The 20,283-nt window shown below is 37.1% G+C and overlaps 1 pseudogene; it reads left to right on the top strand.

Moving 5' to 3' along the window:
* Positions 1–11,628: 11,628 nt before the first annotated feature.
* On the top strand, positions 11,629–18,859 carry LOC125669031 (uncharacterized; annotated as a pseudogene).
* Positions 18,860–20,283: the final 1,424 nt, after the last annotated feature.

Below are 20,283 nucleotides of genomic sequence, written 5' to 3'. Positions count from 1 at the left end.
TTCTTTTACTTCTTTAACAATAAGTATCTTAATTCCATTGGTAATGTCCGTTGCGCATCTGGGGAGGGGGTGAGGACCCCGTGAACTAGATAAAAAATAAATGTATTAGCCGATATTTACACACTTTCAGAAGTATATGTAAAATACTAAATGTTAGTACCTAGTTTCGATTGAGTCCGTTAAATAACGGAAGCACCGTCATGAATTCAGTAATTTTAGGTCGTTAAATCATGAATCTAAATCCAAATAGTGCGTATCTTATAATTCTGAAAGTATTCTGTATTCAATTTTATATCTGTGTGCCTCGTATCAACTACCTCAACACTGCGATGCACCGATGTTGCACCCCTTGTTTACTGAATAAACTTCCAACTGTTCTGCGATTTTATTAACACATTATATATACCAGGCAAGTCTCTTTTCTTAACATCATTACATCGTGAATATCTACATAAAATGCAGATCCCTAAAGACAACAAAGGCAATGCATCCACCGTATAGGCAATGATTATGCAACAGAAGACATGATTAATTTTACCGAAGAACGAAGCTTGCTAAAGACAGTTGATATAACACAATTCTAAAGAGGATTCACTAAATAATTTTCATGCCACGTATTAATCCTCAGGGATTTTTATAATCTTACCGCCAGTGCCTTCAATTGAAATCTCATGCATAATTCATTTGGTGTACATTTACTCATCTTTTAGTGGTATTTTGATGTCCCAAGATAACCGTGACTTCTCCTGTTTTCTGGACCGTGCACTTACTCGCTGTTCCACTGGAAATCCCGAAGGAGCTAAAGCACTACCATCATGTAGCTGCTAAGAGGACAAAGAGGTAGACAGTTGAAAATATGAATTCCCCAAACTATATACAGAAATCCTTTACTTTAAAAGAAAGACAACTTCAAATTATGAGTACTATATAAACAGATATGTTTGTTTTACAAAATCTTAGGAAAAGATATACACGTATTCACATAAAGTTTATAAACAAGCACAATATGGACGAGTTCGGGACGGAGATTTTGATGGAGAGGCTAATTAAAATAATTGAAAATATGAACTACTGTTAGTACTGTATCAATACACAATCTGTATCAAGAGATTCCTATGCTTGTCGCTCATTAGAGGGTCAATAAAATTAAACAGAATAGAGGCAGAACTTTAACAAGCGATAGAATACAACTTTCTCTTCCGATTCATTCTAAATATGTTATGATATAATTTCTTGAGAATCAAGCGCTGGGGATCATTTGTAATTTTGCCAGTACGCATTTTTATGCCAAGGCTGTGGAAAGATTTTTTGCTGAATACAAAAAAAAAAATCATGGTCATGCCAAGAAATCCCGTCCGGTCTGAATAATGTGTAAACCATTTGGCTTCAATAGAACCACAATATATGCTGATTAATCTATCTTAATTGCGGTCACGGATTTATAATGATTTACCTACACCGGATATTTCGGTAAGAATTCCTTGGTATGAGCAACCTCTTCTGCGTGTATAACGCTTTTGAATTTATAAGTGATGTACCGGTATTTACCTAGATTGATGAAATGAGTGTATCTACTGCATTAAAAAGAAAAAGAAAGAAAACAACTCGCTGTTCTCACCAAATTGATAAGTAGTAAATGTAGCGTTAAATACTAGAAACACAAGAGGCAAAGTATGCATATTGGAAAATTTCATATTTCTGTTCAGTGAATACAAAATAAAATGATTCACTAGTGGATCAAATTTAATGCGGTTATCCTTTAAAAACTGCTGCGTATTCTTGATTGGACTTACTTTTGATATCGCTTGATGGTATGATGGCAACATTAGGAGATCAATATTATCGCACTAGAGAGGAAAATTTGGTCGAGCTGGCTACGGGATAAGTGTTTTATGATTATCTAAAATGGAAGCACAATCTGAAAATACTTTGATATGATCAGCATTAATAACATAAACAAATAACTGTGAGGGTGTTGCAAATCTTCTCTTGCAGTTATTTTATCACTAAGAAAAAATAATCATCCACTCAGAGGGATGGTTTGTTGACACTTAATTATTTACATAAGTACTTAATATAACCTGTAATCATTTCGAATTGCGATTTGTTTCTACGAGAGAAAAAAACCCCACACACAATTCGTTGCAAAATGATATAGAAGTCGAATTTAAAACCGTATAACTACCATTTCCCTTCTTAACAAACTCTGCATTTGATTTAGAACACAGTTTATGCATGTCAATAAGCAAAATTACAAGAGAAATACATTTTCATGGCCTTATGATATATTTTGAAGGTTTTTGCTGACATGCATGGCTGCCTGCGAGGTGAAGATAACGAACAGCGATCAATCTCATAACATCTATAAGCAATACAAAATAGATAGTTGGGCAAACACGGACCCCTGGACACACCAGAGATAGAAATAGTCAATTCATCATTAATAAACCCAAATTTTTATTAAATAACAAATTACTTTAATATACAGAGATAGTAGCTCTACTGATCTAGAATTTCATCAAACAAAACCTATTTGGTCTAGAATTGAGAGAGAGACAGACAGAGAGAGAGAGAGAGAGAGAGAGAGAGAGAGAGAGATTGCTACTGCATTAAAATGATGGGATTTGACCTTCAAACTTCATGTTCACGTCTGATGTGTTTCATATCAATTGTTATCTTCACTTTTTCAATCAAGAATCTGTAGTACGTATACACCAGCACTGCGATGTTATGACATCAATTGTATACCATTGTAGTAAGTATACACCAGCACTGCGATGTTATGACATCAATTGTATACCATTGTAGTAAGTATACACCAGCACTGCGATGTTATGACATCAATTGTATACCATTGTAGTAAGTATTCACCAGCACTGCGATGTTATGACATAAATTCTATAACATTGTAGTAAGTATACACCAGCATAGCTGCAATAATGTAGCCCTCTCTGATTTTTTTTTTTTTTTTAGGGAGAGGGCTACAACTCCTTAGGATCTCCGTAATGGTGCAAATGCGGGAGTGATTCACTCCCGCAACATTTGCGCTCATTCTAAACATTTCCTGACATTCTTTACGTAAATAAAATGATATTCTATGTTTCTTAGTCAATATATAAATTTACAACCTGCAACTTTAGATTTGTGAGGCTCTATTCTACCGTTTTCAACAATTTCGATAAATTCCAATTTCTCGATTCATATTTGTGCGCCATGTTTGATGTACTGAAGTTTCAACTTCCGGTTGACAAGTCATTTGCATATGCCATATAAGGTAGTATTTACATCTATGGACAAGTATGGAGGCGAAAGCTATTTCGTCGGTATTGAAAAAGTTTGAATTTAATATCAAGTTAAAAACCGAACAGCAGAGTGTAAATTCTTTCTGCAACAATATGATTTTCCTTTCTTTGTCGAAGTGGCTCGAGTAACTACATTTTCGCGTTGATTGTCAATGTTTAGGCTTTTCATTAGATCCACCTACGAGATCTCGCGATAACAAGCATGGCGGAGCAGACGAAGAATTTTGCATGCTGTACATTATATTTAATGAAAAACACCTTTATTAGACATGCCCGAGCACAAAGTTGGTACTCATTTTGGTGTAAACAACATTTGGGACTAATACACAGAGTTTATTATCGGTTATTCATAAAATTATTTTGCACCATTACGGAGATCCTATGGAATTGTAGCCCTATCCCTAAAACGTCAGAATAAAAAAAAATTGGATAGGGCTACATTATTGCAGCTAACACCAGCACTGCGATGTTATGACATCAATTGTATAACATTGAGTCAGTAGAAAATTCTGAAAATATGATTTAAAAGACGGTAATTTACAAATTGAATGTAATTCTCAAATGAGAGCAATTTTTATCATTACTGATGGATGAATATTGTTAAGCTAAAAGACCCTAGAAAGGACTGAATTTTACTGGAGAGAAAGAATCGGAATGCTACAAACAGTAACTGTTTTGAGGTTGAGTGTCTATATATCCTGTTGATCGATCCTGAAAAATAACTAGAGTGTTCCAAGCAACATAAGTGTTGCCCGCGAGGTTATTCGTATGCGAGGAGATTTATGATGTATTAAATGACTTTAACACATCTTATTACTGACGACGGACAAAGTAATACCTATGTGTCATCATGCTTTGTAGGTGCCATAAAAATGTAGCTTTCATATATTTAAGCTTTAATATCTCAATTCATATTTCTAAATGATTAAAGTTTTCAGTTTTGTTTACAATTCCTCTCGTGAACTCTTCATAGATACAGACTTCGTCATTAAGGAAGTATAACACATTGTTACATTTCTTCAAACGAAAGTACGCCATTGTGGCCAAAATAAAATTAGAAAGATTTTCTTTCTTTTCAATTTTATCGGTTCTCTCAATACCTCAGTGGTAAAGACTTCCGGTCAATTTCTTACAGGGTGAGCAAAAGCTCGTTTATCCGATACGGTGGACTATATCTCTAGAAGAGTCCGTAAGTTAGGTACCAATACCTTTTGTTACTCACAGGGAGCCTTTATGTACATGCATATATGTTACAATTTCTATTTTGTTTGCTCGACTTTCGAAAGTCCAATAATTAGAACACACAATAGCCACGTTTCGAGTTCCTCCGCAACACGGGTTTTATTCTGTGTTTAGTCACGTCGCTTCAAAAATGTTCAGCAGGGTTACTTCCGGTTTCTTGCGCTTGGATATGTTATGACAGAGATATGAAAAAGAGCCAGATCTGAAGAAATACCCTAAAGACAGATGTATATCGTGTAGTTTAAGCAGAAAAATATATCTCGTTCGCTTGTGTGAGCTTGCTGAGGAGATGAATCTTGAGGTAACTCCTACATTAATTAACAAATTGTCGTTAATGAAATGATCACCATTTTTAATAAAGATATTAAAGTAAAGTAAATGTATTATAAAATGGGATGAAGGAACATGTAAATGCAGAGGATTATTATTGTGTATTTGACGTAAGACGCAGGACGGTGTTTGGGGAGAGGCTATTAGACCCTGTGAATACCGTTTCCAACTGATAAATAATTGTCAGCATTTGTGTATGATTTAATTGAATCTGATTATTTTTTCATCAAATTGCTCTACCACCCCCCCCCCCCCCGAATTATGTGTAGTTTTCCACAACTACTTTACACTTCTCAAATATTTCATGTCATGAACTCCAGTGTATAGGTCTGTACTGCCTAGACAAGACGCAGTCAGTTAAACCACTTTAATGAATGAATGAATCAATGAATGGTGAAGAGCTACAAAGAAAAGTAAAGATTCCATGTACACAAGGTTAACACATCATAAAAATACAAAAACATAATCACACAAACGACTTTCAACTGATAATTGAAACATGTAATAAAAGTTGTACATCACGATTATGACACAAAGTGCGTTCCATAGTTTAAATTTTCAATAAAGGGCTGTATTTAGATAAACGTTAAAATCCAGTAAAAATTAGCAAATCAGACCAAGGAAATCACATAACAGAATAAAGAAGTAAATGTAAGCCAGGCAAGTATCATATCAGGCAAGCAAATAATTATGAATGCATGTTTATAAGTATACCACGTGACTAACCGAAGACCGCATGGAAATCACAATATACGATAAAATACATGATGTGCATTCCTAAAATAGCTAGAACTTGTTAAATAAATCATACAAAATGTACTTAATGCATGCTTACATTGTGGCCAGCCAAGCTTATGGCAAATTTCGGAAAGCTGTCCATAGAACTGTGCGCGGCGCGGCACAAATATACAAAGGGCCGATAACTCTAAAAGTTATACTTATGGAAGGCAGTGGCTGCCAATACACAAACACGCCAGTTATAAAACAGATGATTGTAAATCAATGAAAATTGAATTAATAAATGAAAGTTTATATGGATTTAACCTTATCTAGGAAAGTATCCAAATGAAATGCATACATCAACAATATGTCCCAGTACAAGGTCCTTGCATATACATATGTATATTTCTTAATCTTAAATCTATCTGGGTAAAAATCCAACTTAACATTGTCAACTCAATTATATGAAAAAGAATTGCATACATATATGTATGTATGTATTTATGTATGTATAACACTTTTCCAGGAGTAAAGATTTATCAATTTGACAAATATACCAGATATTGAATCCTGTGATGTCTTTGTCTATTTTATGCGTTGGTGTGGGTGGAACCATGAGCGCCTTGCAAATTACAAGCAGGATAATGGATATCGTCTGCATATGGCATGTCATATTGATGATGTAAAGGCTGCCATACCCACCCAGGATATCTATATTTGAAATCATCAGTCATGCCAGAGACGAGACAGAATGCTCAACCATGAAGTGTGGGTGTTGGTCAACAAGACCTCAGGGGAAGTTATGTCTGGTTGTCATCATTTTGACTCGAGATAGGAAAAACTCCTCGTCTTCAAACTGAACATTAATTGACACGTAAAAAAGAAACACAAACGAGGAATAACTTTATTTATACAGAAAGGACACAAACAAAACCATTCACACTCTACACGCTCACTAGCACACACAACTCACACAGAAAGGACACAAACAAAACCATTCACACTCTACACGCTCACTAGCACACACAACTCACACAGAAAGGACACAAACAAAACCATTCATACTCTACACGCTCACTAGCACACAAACAAAACCATTCACACTCTACACGCTCACTAGCACACACAACTCACACAGAAAGCACACAAACAAAACCATTCACACTCTACACGCTCACTAGCACACACAACTCACACAGAAAGCACACAAACAAAACCATTCACACTCTACACACTCACTACCACACACAACTCACACAGAAAGGACACAAACAAACCATTCACACTCTACACGGTCACTAGCACACACAACTCACACACTCATACAGAAAGGACACAAACAAAACCATTCACACTCTACACGGTCACTAGCACACACAACTCACACACTCATACAGAAAGGACACAAACAAAACCATTCACACTCTACACGCTCACTACCACACAAACAAAACCATTCACACTCTACACGCTCACTACCACACAATACTCACACTCATACAGAAAGGACACAAAAAAAACCATTCACACTCTACACGCTCACTAGCACACACGACTCACACAGAAAGGACACAAACAAAACCATTCACACTCTACACGCTCACAACTCACACAGAAAGGACACAAACAAAACCATTCATACTCTACACGCTCACTAGCACACACAACTCATACAGAAAGGACACAAACAAAACCATTCACACTTTACACGCTCACTAGCACACACAACTCACACACTCATACAGAAAGGACACAAACAAAACCATTCACACTCTACACGCTCACTACCACACACTCATACAGAAAGGACACAAACAAAACCATTCACACTCTACACGCTCACTACCACACACTCATACAGAGAGGACACAAACAAAACCATTCACATTCTACACGCTCACTACCACACAAACAAAACCATTCACACTCTACACGCTCACTAGCACACAAAACTCACACTCATACAGAAAGGACACAAACAAAACCATTCATACTCTACACGCTCACTAGCACACATAACTCACACAGAAAGGACACAAACAAAACCATTCACACTCTACACGCTCACTAGCACACACAACTCACACAGAAAGAACACAAACAAAACCATTCACACTCTACACGCTCACTACCACACAAACAAAACCATTCACTCTACACGCTCACTACCACACAAACAAAACCATTCACACTCTACACGCTCACTAGCACACAAAACTCACACTCATACAGAAAGGACACAAACAAAACCATTCACACTCTACACGCTCACTAGCACACACAACTCACACAGAAAGGACACAAACAAAACCATTCACACTTTACACGCTCACTAGCACACACAAATCACACACTCATACAGAAAGGACACAAACAAAACCATTCACACTCTACACGCTCACTACCACACACTCATACAGAAAGGACACAAACTAAACCATTCACACTCTACACGCTCACTACCACACAAACAAAACCATTCACACTCTACACGCTCACTAGCACACAAAACTCACACTCATACAGAAAGGACACAAACAAAACCATTCATACTCTACACGCTCACTAGCACACACAACTCACACAGAAAGGACACAAACAAAACCATTCACACTCTACACGCTCACTAGCACACACAACTCACACAGAAAGAACACAAACAAAACCATTCACACTCTACACGCTCACTACCACACAAACAAAACCATTCACTCTACACGCTCACTACCACACAAACAAAACCATTCACACTCTACACGCTCACTAGCACACAAAACTCACACTCATACAGAAAGGACACAAACAAAACCATTCACACTCTACACGCTCACTAGCACACACAACTCACACAGAAAGGACACAAACAAAACCATTCACACTCTACACGCTCACTACCACACAAACAAAACCATTCACACTCTACACGCTCACTAGCACACAAAACTCACACTCATACAGAAAGGACACAAACAAAACCATTCACACTCTACACGCTCACTAGCACACACAACTCACACAGAAAGGACACAAACAAAACCATTCACACTTTACACGCTCACTAGCACACACAACTCACACACTCATACAGAAAGGACACAAACAAAACCATTCACACTCTACACGCTCACTACCACACACTCATACAGAAAGGACACAAACAAAACCATTCACACTCTACACGCTCACTACCACACAAACAAAACCATTCACACTCTACACGCTCACTAGCACACAAAACTCACACTCATACAGAAAGGACACAAACAAAACCATTCATACTCTACACGCTCACTAGCACACACAACTCACACAGAAAGGACACAAACAAAACCATTCACACTCTACACGCTCACTAGCACACACAACTCACACAGAAAGAACACAAACAAAACCATTCACACTCTACACGCTCACTACCACACAAACAAAACCATTCACTCTACACGCTCACTACCACACAAACAAAACCATTCACACTCTACACGCTCACTAGCACACAAAACTCACACTCATACAGAAAGGACACAAACAAAACCATTCACACTCTACACGCTCACTAGCACACACAACTCACACAGAAAGGACACAAACAAAACCATTCACACTCTACACGCTCACTACCACACAAACAAAACCATTCACACTCTACACGCTCACTAGCACACAAAACTCACACTCATACAGAAAGGACACAAACAAAACCATTCACACTCTACACGCTCACTACCACACAAACAAAACCATTCACACTCTACACGCTCACTAGCACACAAAACTCACACTCATACAGAAAGGACACAAACAAAACCATTCACACTCTACACGCTCACTAGCACACACAACTCACACAGAAAGGACACAAAAAAAACCATTCACACTCTACACGCTCACTAGCACTCAAAACTCACACATAACATATGACAATAAAACAATTTATTACATACTTAGTAATAAATACAGGTTTTTTCCATATGGAATACAGCCTACTTTACAATAGCCGTATCAGCCCCCGGGGCTGATATCCGTATCAGCCCCCGGGGCTGATATCCGTATCAGCCCCCCTTGCGGAGCCCCTCTATCCGGAACTCCTCTGGTTTTTCCCGTTTCAATATTTTGCAGACGAGTATACACAACATGAACATGGACGAACATGAAGGAAGAGAAAATACTTTTGAATCGCGAGCAAACAGATTAATCGAACTCAAATATATGTGTGGATTAAATACCGCTGATGTTGGTGAAAATTCTTACTGTATTACGATGGATTTAGAATTGGTGCAACCCACAGACCCAAGTCCTTAAAATTGTGCCAGCGCCTACTGACACAGGGACCGACACACAGAATGAACATGAAGATACTGGGGATAAATGTACTTTTGACTTTGATAAGGAACTAAAAAATGCAAACACAAGTAGGAAAACTGATTCGGATTTAAGGAAATTTACTACTTACCTAAGGAAGAGTAACAAATAGAGAAAACCAGAGGAAATCCCGGTTGGGGACTTAGATATGCATCTTGCGAGATATTTTATGAATGTAAATAAATCAAATGGGGAGAAATATGAACCTGATACACTGAAGTTAATTCAAGGGAGTGTAAATCGTTATTTTTCAGACAAAAATCTGAACATAAATATTATAACAAAGATATAAGTAATATGAGTTCTTGTCAATGTTGATTACGTTTTATTTGTTCAAGTAGACATATTTTGTATGTTATTACTAAGTATGAATAAACATAATAAAACATACCCATTTCCATACCACACCCTGTATCAGCCCTCGACCAATATCAGACCTCTGACTGATATTGGTGTCTTGGGCTGATACAGGGTGTGATATGGAAATGGGTATATGTTATTCTCTATGTACTTTGCTTTAAGCTAGACAGTCTATTTCACAAAAACCACGACCAGTGTACAGGTAATTAGAACGTTCAATGATTCACAATGCGATGCGCACACATGGTAAGGATACTTGCACATGTTGTTTATATCACTACTTGGTATCCGTAGTTGTAACACGCATTACACAGATTTCTTATTGTGCCTCATCCAGGTATAATACGCTTGTACATGTAGTAGAAGTAGAGTTATTGCTAGTAGTACAGGAACAGGTTGGGCACAATCGCCCAAATGGGATAGAATATCCCAGGTGGGATATTATAACCCAAATGATCTATATGAAAATATCATAAACAGGCTATATAAAATTTGGCGGTACTTTAGCACGAGAATTTCTGAATCTTGCATCTGTTTGAGGGATCTCGTTTGCAAACTGACCCCTAGTTCTATAAAAGCCGGTGTGATTTCATTCCTTAACACACTCGATTGTTACATTGGCTGGAACAGAGACTTGTCGGTAAGTGTCTTAGTAAATAATTTTGATAGAATTGAAGATAAGACCCAGATTTTAAAGCTAAGCACGGGAAAAAACCCTGTTAACTTTACTCGCTCCTGTCCTCCATCTTTAGAAAGGTGCACGATCATGTGATCAAATACTAGCCAATAGGACATTGCTTTATAATACAGGGATGGAATTTGGGATGTGTTGTATGGTGCGCTATAATTGTTATATATATATATATATATAAAGCACTAAATAATCACAACTAGGTACTGAAAATTTTCGCCCCAGCCCGGGGTCGAACCAGCGACGTACGGCACCGACCGCCTAGCAAGATTGTCAAACCAGTGCGTAAGTCCACTCGGCCACAACGACTTCCCTGTAATATATATATATATATATATATATATATAGTGTATGTATATATATATATATATATATATATATATATATATATATATATATATATATATTGAATAGTATCAACATCATTCTTTTCTATTCTATTTTACTGAATGTTTAAATATTACATTCAAACTCGGACCTATTATTCAAATTTGCATACATGAATACAAGATCTATTCATAATTTATAAAAATTTAGACGCTTAAACAGCCAAATTTAAAAAAAAGAAAAGGTGTCGTATGTGTTGATAAAAAATGCATTAAATGACAGTAATATGTTTTAATTATTTTAGAAATGCCCCCCAAACGAAAGTGCAGCAGTAAGCATCATGCTTACTGCTATACACTATTCCCCAATGAGAAAGAGGTTGTGTATCGCATTAGCGACAGGAAAATAAAGAGGTCAGTAATAGACATTTTTTTTCTTTAGGAAAGAGCACATTTCCCCACACTCAACCATTTTGTGCAACATATGCGTAAATTTGAGGAACAGTGTGCGAAATATGAAGACGGGGCCCCAAGATTCTCTTCCGGGGGGGGGGGGGTTGTTTTGGGCATAGGCCCAATTTCCGCAAGGAGGGGGTGGTGGTTACGACATCATTTTGGCATAGAAATATATAGTAAAAAAAATTCCAGGAGGGGTGTTCCGGACCCCTCCTCCCTCCTAGATCCGCCCTTGATACCTATATGTTTGCATTTTGATAAAATATAACATATTTTAAAAAAAAATCCTTTCTTTTTAACAGGAGAAACTCAAAGATAGAAAATTCATGACGATTCCCTAATTTGTGGAACCCAGTACACAAATATTGAATTTCTACAAACCTTTAATATCAAAGGTATGTTTCTATATTGAAACCATTTTTTGAATTCAATGTCGCATGTTGCTATTCAACCTTCAATTACTTCTTGATTATTGATTTAAAAAAAAAGGAAATTAAATTTATATTGGTTGGAGGACAGGAATACCGTTGCAGTGAAATTTCTAAGGGATTGCTGTGGAGATGCCTGCAATGAGATTTCCTTGGCCAAAATTATAGAGTCGCTGTATGGCTGCAGAAATGTGAAAGTGTCCCCGATTTCATTTGCAGAAAATTTGATTGGGTGTGTAATAAAGAAAATGTCAAAATATGTACATGTACAAAATATTGATGCAGCCAATTTTACATTGTAGTTATTATATTACCAGTAGCAAATCTGCTTTGACCCTGGCCAATAAAGGAACCCCATCTGGATCCTATACAACGGTCCAGAGTTGGATTTCCGACCAGGGCAAAGAAGAAATCTGCTGTCCCCAGGATCCTGATGTAGTTACCTTCTTTGATAATAATCAGGTGCTGAAAATTTTATTTAAAAATCAATGAATGCACAAATGCATGCACATAAATTTTTACAGCCATATTTTTATGAATGATTTTTACGCATCATAGGTTCTCGGGGAAAAAAATGGAAGGTGGAGATAAACTACAAATCTCGATCGAGTGTCATCACCACTCTGATTCATATTATCCCCAACACAGTGGACACTCTCAGATTCCAAAAGATACCGGAACTATTCCCCAAAATGTGACTCGATTTTTTGGAGACGAGTAAAAAAAACCCACTGTGCTAAAAATGTTGGAGGCTGACAAAGTTTATGCTAAGAAATTCAGAAATTTCAGGTAAGAATTATAAATAAAAAATTGATTTCAAAATGTTATTTTAATGTTTCTGAATTTTGATTTTTTTCTCTCACTAATTGCTTTTAACGTATTGCATATATTGATTCTATTTTTTATTCTCTTCTCAAAGAAATCAGTATATTGAGCATCGACTTCATAGAATTGTACAACAGATAGACACAGACGGCAAAGACACGGTGGACAAAAACAGATTTTCTTTCTCGCATCCATCAGCAAGTGAAAGGTAAACTAAACGCAAAAAGGGAAATTTTTAATTTAATATATATATATATATATATATATATATATATATATATATATATACCCCATTCTTTTTTTCTTTTGTATATTGTAGGTACACTTTTATCAAATCTCAACACAGGCCGACTGCAAGTGTCATAATGGGGGAGCCCTGCTTCGAGAATCCTTGTTCATATGAAGCAGTTGAAAAGGTGAATTATAATGAAATGATAGTTTTAAAAAAGTAAATCCAGTGCACATTTTTGTATATATTACACAACACAAGGAAATGCACAGAGAGAGAGAGAGAGAGAGAGAGAGAGAGAGAGAGAGAGCACGCACACACACACACAGAGAGAGAGAGAGAGAGAGAGAGAGAGAGAGAGAGAGCAACATTTATAACATATGAAATTATATATTTCCACAGGTTCTAGAGCACGGAAGAGAAAAAACAGGCGTTGGAGAGTCTAGAGAATGGACCGTCATAGGGTGCGACGGTCTGCCGTATACTCTGGGATCTAGAATTATAGGTATACAAGTAATCTTTACTAAGAGCTGTAGTGATATCGAGATTATAAGATTTACCTAGAACACCTATCATACTTGTAGATATTTTTTTCCATTGTAGAAAATACTTTTTTTGTCCAGAATGTGCGATGGAATTTTTAAATTTGGAAGATTTCGAACAGCACAGAACGGATTACAAACATGCCAGTGATGCATGTTTGAATTCATGCAGAAAATGCAACAATATTGTTATACCTGGTAATAAACTATCACTTATATGGCATCAATTATTTGTATATTTTAAAAAAATATACACAAAAAGGTAAAATATCTGTATAAATGTTTTCTTAATCATTTTATTTTAGGACTAGGTCTTTACGAAATCAACATGACCAAGGCATTATTTTGCCTCCTTTTGGACGTTGGTCTTGTTGATCCGGCAAAGTTGCTGGGGTTTAACAGCCCAAAGGCGCAGGCTTCATGCAAGAGTGCTAATGGGAAATTATTTATTGATATACCGAGTGTGAATTCATAAGTATATGTATATACATATTTATTCTTATATCATACCTGTCAGTTGCGGTTCCAGCGGGGGTTGGCGGGGGGGGGGGGGGGGGGGGGGGTAACCAATTTTCTACTATATATTTGCACACAAAAATTCTCTGCCCCTGGAAATATTGGTTATACCTCAAAAATTGGACCCCCCCCCCCCCCTTTGGAAATATTACCTGGATCTGTCCCTGCTTCTCATGATAATAAATGTATTCATTTTTATATTTATCATCATTATCGTTGCCGTTCTTCTAACGACTATCGTTATCGTTGTTTATTATTATTATTATCAGAACATCGTCAGAGCTGGCAGATCTTGACCATTTTCATGGAGGTAATGACATCAGAGTTGTTGTTGATATACATCAGGAACACCACAGAATCATCTCCTCCTTCTGCACTCAGGTTTGATCAGTGGTACCTGGGTGTTCGTAACCCTAACTACAAGTTGATGGCGGAGGTAGTATTTACTTTTTGCCTCGCCCTCCATGTATTCAGAGCTGGGGTCCGGTGAAACAATGCATGTGCAATAAATGCCAACAAAAGTAAGTTTTCACCTTTGTTTTTTGGCCGATATACATGGAGACATACATCAGAGACTCATTTATTCGACTTCAATGTCCTGAGAAAATGAAAGAGTTTTTTGAAGCAAATGAGTCTTACAGTGTGTCTGGTAATGAGTCCAAGGGAGAAAGGGGTGATTTCATTCTAGAATCCAAAAATAGGAAAACTAAAATGTGGATTCAGAGTGGTGTTCCTGATCACAACAAATGACTCAATGTCTGTACACATGTAGATGCATTGACAAGCTGGAAAAGGTAAATAAAAAGAAAGAAATTCTGAGATATAATATTCTTTATTTTTATGCCCCCCTTCAAAGAAAAGGGGCATATTGGTTTGCACCTGTCGGTCGGTCGGTAGACCACATGTTGTCCGCTCAATATCTTGAGAACCATTCACTTGATCGTAATGATATTTCATATGTGGGTTGGTTATGAGAAGAGGACCCCTATTGTTTTTCAGGTCAAAAGGTCAAGGGTCAATCTACTCTGGACATAGGAATATACTGTCCGCTCAATATCTTGAGAACCCTTTGCTTGACAGACATCAAACTAGGTACACTGATACATCTTGAGTAGATGACCCCTATTGATTTTGAGGTCACATGGTCAAAGGTCAAACTGTACATAGGAATATATTTATCCCTCATTGTCTTGAGAATCCTTTGCTTGACAGACATTAAACTTTGTACACTGGTATATCTTTAGAAAAAGATGACCCCTATTGATTTTGTGGTCACATGGTCAAGGGTCAAACTGGACATAGGAATATATAGCTGCAATAATGTAGCCCTATCCAATTTTTTTTTAATTCTGACGTTTTCGGGATAGGGCTACAATTCCATAGGATCTCTGTAATGGTGCAAAATAATTTTATGAATAACCGATAATAAACTCTGTGTATTAGTCCCAAATGTTGTTTACACCAAAAGGAGTACCAACTTTGTGCTCGGGCATGTCTAATAAAGGTGTTTTTCATTAAATACAATGTACAGCATGCAAAATTCTTCGTCTGCTCCGCCATGCTTGTTATCGCGAGATCTCGTAGGTGGATCTAATGAAAAACCTAAGCATTGACAATCAGCGCGAAAATGTAGTTACTCGAGCCACTTCGACAAAGAAAGGAAAATCATATTGTTGCAGAAAGAATTTACACTCTGCTGTTCGGTTTTTAACTTGATATTAAATTCAAACCTTTTCAATACCGACGAAATAGCTTTCGCCTCCATACTTTTCCATTGATGTAAATACTACCTTATATGGCATATGCAAATGACTTGACAATCGGAAGTTTATACTTCAGTACATCAAACATGGCGCACAAATATGAATCGAGAAATTGGAATTTATCGAAATTGTTGAAAACGGTAGAATAGAGCCTCACAAATCTTAAATTGCAGGTTGTAAATTTATATATTGACTAAGAAACATAGAATATCATTTTATTTACGTAAAGAAAGTCAGGAAATGTTTAGAATGAGCGCAAATGTTGCGGGAGTGAATCACTCCCGCATTTGCACCATTACGGAGATCCTAAGGAGTTGTAGCCCTCTCCTAAAAAAAAAAAAAAAAAAAAAAAATCAGAGAGGGCTACATTATTGCAGCTAAGGAATATACTGTCCGCACAATATCTTGAGAACCCTTTGCTTGACAGACATCAAACTTAGTACACTGGTACATCTTCAGGAGAAGATGACCCCTAATGATTTTGAGGTCACATGGTCAAAGGTCGAATTGGACATTGGAATATACTGTCCGCTCAATATCTTGAGAACCCTTTGCTTGACAGACATCAAACTTAGTACACTGGTACATCTTCAGGAGAAGATGGCCCCTATTGAATTTGAGGTCACATGGTCAAAGGTCAAACTCGACATAGAAATATACTGTCCGTTCAATATCTTGAGAACACTTTGCTTGACAGACATCAAACTTCGTACACTGGTACATCTTCAGGAGAAGATGACCCCTATTGATTTTCAGATCACATGGTCAAAGGTCAAGGGTTGAATTGGACATTGGAATATACTGTCCACTCAATATCTTGAGAACCCTTTGCTTGACAGACATCAACCTTGGTACACTGGTACATCTTCAGCAGAAGATGACCCATATTGATTTTGAGGTCATATGGTCAAAAGTTCACGGGTCAAACTGGACATAGGAATATATAATGTACGTTCAATATCTTGAGAACCTTTTGCTTGACAGACATCAAACTTGGTACACTGTTACATCTTAAGGAGTTGATGACCCCTATTGATTTTTAGGTCAATTGATCTTGACATAGGAAGATATTGTCTGCTCAATATTTTGAATTGATGATACTACTATCAATTAAATGTGCGTGTATAACCCTTTTCAATTTTGCACCATGGGGAAGGGGGCATATGTGTTTTACAAACATCTCTTGTTTTTAATCATTTGTTTATGAATTGATATGTGGAAAGGGCATTTCCATCCAATTCTGCCGAGGGAAGCCTTAGAAGTTGCAGTAATGCCAAGACACAAAACATGGACCCAGTACTCGCACGTTTGTTTCACCTTACCGAGGGTACTAACATGCGAGAACCCGATCCACAATGCTTTAGTGTTTTGTCTGCTCTCTCCACATATCCTACAGAGAGTGGGGTCTTCCACCGACGTAAATGATGATTCTGTATTCTGTGTTTCTTTGGACCATTTGGGGGGGGGGGGGGGGGGGGCAAACTGAAGGTCCCGGAACGTCGCCTGTCGCCGCTGTTCTTCTCTGGTTCATTCTGTGAACGCAAATTTGCCTACAATGTATTAAATAAAGTGTTATATGTATGTTACAGAATACATGTAAAATGGAAATATTACCAAATCAAACTCCACTGTAGGGGATCTAAAAACATATTCCGTTCCTCCAACACTTTTTAGGTACAGTAGGCAATCAGCGCCTGTCGCTTCCGTTATTTATTTGGCCTGAAAAATATAGAAATAATTATCAAGCGTGCGTGCGTATCTTTCTATGTTAATTTTTTTCATTTATCATTGCAGGTCAGGAGTAATGTGTGCGCAGCTTTGAGCATGTGCGAAATAGATGCCGGTTTTGTTTTATGTACAATATTGATTATGAGGTGTTTACGTTCCGTCAGCACATCAGGAAGGCTTGCTATTTGATGGACCCACATACCGCAAACGACAGGATGCTTCCTTTTCGACTTTTGATGAAAAGTGCAACAAAAACCGATCTCAATTTTTTGGACTTTTGTGTAAAACAAATTGCAAGAGCGGACAAAATTTACTCTTATTTCTGTATTTCCAAATGAAAGAGAGTTTTTATTCTATAGAAAACAAAACAAAATATGAAATTTCACAATGCATCATTGATAAATTAGCTGTTTTGTGGGATGAAAATTTGGAGGCGACATGGAATGATGTTAAGAATAAGAAAAAAACCCGGAAATTATAAAGTTTTATCACAGTTTACCTTCAGATTAAATTACAGCAGGGTAGGGGTAGTATTATAGTGCATATTTGATACACTTTGTTAAAATATGGGGTTTTAAGTAAAGTATTGGTCTCATTTTTATTGATATTTTTTCTGTGATATGTAAATATTTTTTCATTGTATTATATCATTTTTACCCATATATCTGTGATATGTAAATACCTTTTACATTGTAATATACATTTTTTCAAATCGAGATTCCTCTGTGATATGTAAATACTGGGTTTTACATTGTAATAATATTTTTACTGATGTGCATCTGTGATATTTATGTAAATATGTTTTCATTGTAATAAACTATCGAAATATATAGACCTCTAATATGTATATAGTTTCGTTGTAATTTTTCATTTCAATTATTGGTGCATTGTAAAAAAAACCAAAAAAAAAAAAACCAAAAAACATACCTTTTCTAAAAACGTGTTCTTTTGTAGAAAGATTGGGAAACTTTACCACTTCCAACCATTGATTTTACAGCTTTTCGATCTTTCCCCAATGATATGTTGGCCAACTTGCCTCTTCTCCCTGTTCTTTTCTATTTAAAAACAAAAGGAATTATTTTGTGATATTCAAAGTAAATAACTGTTATGTCTGAGCGAAAAGGAAAATACATATTTAAGAAATTGCATATGTAATCAATAAGGCAGGTAGCATATGCCGACAAATTTTGGAACCCCCCCCCCCGGAAGAATTCCTGCATCAGCCCCTGCGTTGAATAAAAATTATTCATCATATATTTAATGATGCTAATAAAGAGTTATCGTTCCTTAAGCTTTAATTTAAGATGGAACAGCCGTGTACTATATTTCGGATATACACTTGAAGGTCTTAACGAAATCACAAATCCATAATGAATTTTGATTTCTATGATGTTTTCATGATGGTTAATAATATAATTCTTCCAAGTTCGCCCCGTATGTGGTAGGCCGGGGTTCGAATCCTGGCCGCGACAGACCTAAGTGTCACAGTTCCAACGCCAAACGCTCGGCATCAGGTGTGATTGTCACGGGTCTCCGGAGACGACCTTGAAAACGGATGTTCCGTGTCACAGTAGGAGTAGCACGCTAAAGAACCCTCACTGCTCATTGGCCGTAAGCGCCGAGCATAGGCCTAAATTTGAAGCCCTTCACCGGTATTGGTGACGTCTCCGTATGAGTGAAAAATTCTCGAGCGAGGCGTTAAGCAAGATTCAATCAATCAATCAATAGTCACTACGATAATAAATGTCATTTTTCATGTTATGACGTTCCATATATTTAAAAAAAGAGAGACCCTAGACCAATTGGTTTGGAACTTGTCACTTACCACTGTGGTTGACATGGCGCGCAATCTCAGATTTTATTCTTGCTAACGGAAAAAGCGTGCAGTATAGCCGGCGCAGGATATTTAGATATAGCTCATTTGGGTCATAACATTCCACCTGGGATATTCTATCCCATTTGAGCGATTGTGCCCAACCTCCAGGAACACTCACATGCAGGACAAAACCAGTGCATGGATTACGTGAATCGCCTCAATGAGTACACATCAGAGGTCACCTATAATAATTGCTCATGATCGGGTTATAGTCGGGATTTCTACCTATGCAATTACATATTAACTCATAACAGAAAAGAATATATGTAATTGTGCATATATACAGATTGATTGATTGATTAAATATTGTTTAACGTCCCTCTCGAGAATATTTCACTCATATGGAGACGTCACTACTGCCGGTGAAGGGATGCACAATTTAGGCCTCTACTCGGCGCTTACGGCCTTTGAGCAGGGAGGGATCTTTATCGTGTCACACCTGCTTTGACACGGGGCCTTGGTTTTTTGCGGTCTCATTCGAAGGACCGCCCCATTTAGTCGCTTTCTACGACAAGCAAGGGGTACTGAGGACCTATTCTAACCCGGATCCCCACGGAAGCATATATGCAGAATATCTACACAGAGTA

The sequence above is a fragment of the Ostrea edulis genome, chromosome 4 (assembly GCF_947568905.1).
Source record: "Ostrea edulis chromosome 4, xbOstEdul1.1, whole genome shotgun sequence".
Lineage (NCBI taxonomy): Eukaryota > Metazoa > Mollusca > Bivalvia > Ostreida > Ostreidae > Ostrea > Ostrea edulis.
Note: the sequence above shows the minus strand (reverse complement) of the source record. Positions and strands in the feature narration are given on the sequence as shown.